The sequence below is a fragment of the Pyxicephalus adspersus genome, chromosome 8 (assembly GCF_032062135.1).
Source record: "Pyxicephalus adspersus chromosome 8, UCB_Pads_2.0, whole genome shotgun sequence".
Lineage (NCBI taxonomy): Eukaryota > Metazoa > Chordata > Amphibia > Anura > Pyxicephalidae > Pyxicephalus > Pyxicephalus adspersus.
In genome coordinates this window covers 41,293,201-41,297,249 of record NC_092865.1, presented here as the reverse complement: position 1 = coordinate 41,297,249, position 4,049 = coordinate 41,293,201, and the positions used below count along the sequence as shown (strand labels likewise).

Below are 4,049 nucleotides of genomic sequence, written 5' to 3'. Positions count from 1 at the left end.
CTGCTGCTGTGTACCTGGGAGTGGCAGGTTGCATGGCAGGTATGTACATTTGCACTGCAGTGATGTGGTTTTCCTCCTGCACTGCTCATCCAAAAGCAACTTGGTTACCAACTGCACCCATTCCCTGTGGTAATCTATGGGTCTGAAATGGCCCTAAGAACAAGTTATGTGATGGACAGGCAGGTTCCCAGGTAACGAGCACCCCAGGGAAATGTCAAGTATCACAAAGAAAAGCAGGTTCCCAGGTAACAGGAGCCCTATTGACAGGTGGATTGCCTAGTGCCAGGTATCATTGTAATGGGTATCCCAGTCAATGACAAATTCTAGTGACACGTAGACCCTGACTTGGTGCCCACACTTCTCTCTTCCCTGCTGAAGTTTTTTTTCCCTGTTGGCCACATGGAAGGCTTCTGCTCTTCTCCCTTCATTCCTGGATGGTCCAGTGGTCTATGGGACTTGTCCTCTGTGTTCTCTGCCTCCCAGTAATCAGTCATACTCCCACCCCATCCATCCTGGCTCCTCTCACATCACTGTGGATGGGGGCTTTAGTCCTCAGACGGCCTTATCCTGTGCCACACGCTGGTCAATCCTGCGGCTGTATAGCTTCTGAGATCTGAGCCACAATCACTTACATTATACTCTGCCACTTCACTGACAGTATGTGTCACACCCAATAAAATATCTAATTATTATTTGGTCACATAACTAAATTTTACTCCAATTCTCATGGGAATGGTATTGAAATAATTCATTTTAGTTACTAGACAGGGTTGCATTAGATCCAATATTAGTAGTGCATTATTTACCATAGACAAATATTAAATATATATTTCAATATTTGTCTATGGTAAATCATGTTCTACTAAATTTGGATCTAATGCAACCCTGTCTAGTAACTAAAATAATTATAATATAACATAAATATACAGTTACGTGTTTTTGTTTCTTGCTGTGTTTGGAGGAGCACATGGCTACCAGTAGCTGCTGATTTGCCCAGCACTGTCACATGTGTAAGGTTAAAGTTCATCAGGACATACCAGGGACTGCTCCTGTTAGATGAACTTTTCAAAGAGGGAGTGAAAAAAAGTATGTGCTGAATGGTAGGGAGAAGTTAAAGGGCCCATTCATGCTGAATGTCTTATTTTTTACCCTGAAAGCAGATCTGTAAAAAAAAAAAAAAAAATAGCATATGTTTATCAAATATGTATTTTATATTTATCATATTTATGTTTATAAAATGTTTTTATGTGAAAAAAATACATTAAATTTAATGTAAGGGCACAGACAAAATATGTCAAGCCTCAAAATTGTAAGCGTCTGGGAAACTGCTATAAACAAATACCAAAAATTTGCACACAAGCGACCTATACAATAAAAACCTTTGGAGATTATTAATGTAGGGTGAACTGTAAATGGCGGCCATAGAGTTAATCCTGACACTCTGCTGTCTGCAGCAGTCCCTAAGATGTTACTTCACGTTTTCATGTGTATGTGCGGACAGAGATATTTTATATTATTAAAAATATATATTTTTTTTATGAAAATGTATATTTTTTATTTTACTGCTTTCAATATTTTACCTTTTTTAATATTTTAAATGTTCAATAAATAAACATTCAGCTCTTCCTAATGGGGACTGCACAGAACTCCGGCCAAAAGTTAATGGAATTCTAACTAGTAAAAAATGATAATCTTATGTAATTGACCTTCAAGTTTAAAAAAAAAAAAATACACACACAAAAATGATGATTGTAGAGAACACCTGGTAGAAGTTGTTTGGATCAGGAGATATATTTTATATCTTGTTTGGTCTTTGAACTTCATGTTGGGTCATTATATAGAATGAAAACAGAATGCACCAAGGCTGAGCTGTCACTTTATTGCCATAGAGACCTCGCAAGCAAAATGTGTTTGTTGTCTTTAGCATTACATACACATTTGAATGTACCAGGCAAGTTCAGTACTGCAACAGGAATAACAATTTTGTTGTCATTTCATCTCTCTTGTGATGTACTGCGCTCTTTATCATCACCTCCAGCATGATTGAGCTCAGCTATTTAAAGCGTATCGTTCATTTTGCACTGTAAATATAAATCCCCCCTTGTCCTCTCTGCCAGAAATTTTGTGCAGTGATAAATGTGAACAGAAATGAACTTGGTGTTCTTTCCCAGGTGGCTGTGCTATGTTTCTACCTTTCTGTCAGTAGAGAATAGGGGAGCAGAAGACCCCAGGGGGATAAACACAATATATCCAATATTTACATATAGAGCAGAGCCGTGTCATGCTTACTTCCCAGCAATGGGGATATCTACAGAACTCCACCATACTAGAATTTCCAGAAGGAGAAGTTGAATATTGGCCTTGTTATCACCAAGGTGTGCCCAGCCTCTAAAACCAAATGTTAAAGAGAAAAGGCAAAAGCTAAAAGAAGAGGCTTTTGAAAGGCACCCTTAAACAATCTAATATAAAATGATAATTTTACTTGTATACAAAAGTTAAAACAAACTAATGAAATAGTATTTGAATGTTTTACATGAAATGTGTTGTAACACTTTGAATACCATTCAATTTTCATGCAGCTAAAGAACGCGCATAGGTAAAAGGAAAAAGAGAGAGGGTCTCCATTCCCGACGTGTTTCGCCTAATGAGGCTTCCTCAGGGGAATACATGGGGGACCCAGTACAACACTAGAGAAAAACAAATAAATATATTTACAATTTAAACTCCATTACAATAATTAGACACTTCAGTCTTAGCACAAAGAGGAAATGGTTTCCAAAGTTATGTTTTCTTACATTGATCACTTACAATTGATGGTAAGCAACATGCAATATTCGGATTCAGTAAAAACTACAAGTATAGATTGCTGGAAAGTCACTGCAGATCTTATTGTTAATAGAAAAGTTGTATGCTAGTGAAAACAAAGAATATACCAGGAGTTAATAACCATAAATTTGGTTGTCCAAAAAAGAGATGTGTTAGCGATCTGAAAACTCACTAAGTGTGGCTTGCAGTTATTCTTTAGATCTTATTCAGAAGAAAATTAGCTTGGCAGTTGTGAAACATGTCATAGATGCACACTTGCAAGGACATAAACTACTCCCCACTCTGGTAATTATCCGACCAGCAGGTGTACTCTAAAAAGACAACATGGTGATTAATTAAATCAGTGTTAGATCTAACTCCATGTGTGTTATATAGGTCTCTGTTGCTGGATATCCTCTGCTTGAGCATCACCATCTGGATGAATGAAATAAAATATCGTACCTTCAGCGTTGTTACACCTGATACTTTGGGTTAGTAGGGAGAGGGGAAGCACTATTGGATATAGGCAGTGAATCTATAATTCAAAAACAAAAGAAATATAAAACAGCTAAAGATGTAAACAAGAGAAGACACTAAATATCCAAAAATGACACTTCTGGATAAAAAGCACCAGGGTGTAAACACATGTACTTACAAGAGAAGTAGAAAGATAGTCTGATCCCCAGCTCTCCAGACTCAATTGAGTACTGGTGCCGCGATCAGAGACTTTAAATATAGGAAAGCAGGTGATTTCACGGAGTTAGGATGTGACAATTCCCATTTTTCAAATCTTGTTAGATTTCAGATGTAAGGACCTAATACTTTATTTCTGCCCTCACTAAGAGGGCGGATGTCTAGACACACGTCGGACCACACTCCTCCGCCTTTACTTGGGGGCGGATGTGTGGCTTAATGTTTTAATAAGGAACCTCCACCGTAGATATGCGATAGGAGGTCCCAATGGTCAGCTGCTGTTCCCCTTGTTTTTATATGAGGGTGAGGCATGAATGAAATTGGCACTAAGGATAATTCAGATACTATTGATTTAGGAAGATAAAACGTCTACCAAAAAGGGGAAAAAATGGCTGAAAGGTATTATATAACTAATTAGGAGAACTAATACACTAATTAATAAGTGTGTTGGTGCTAAAGGGTATAATCAGATTGTTAAGTTGAAAAAAATATCATTTACCAGGGGGGTCCAAAATAAGAACAGACTACCTGAAACAGCAAAAATGAAAAAT

The 4,049-nt window shown here is 37.5% G+C and overlaps 1 protein-coding gene across 1 annotated transcript in view; it reads left to right on the top strand.

Moving 5' to 3' along the window:
* The window catches only part of SCYL3 (SCY1 like pseudokinase 3), a 26,822-nt gene that overhangs the window by 1,240 nt on the left and 21,533 nt on the right, over positions 1 to 4,049 (top strand). The window lies entirely within an intron of this gene.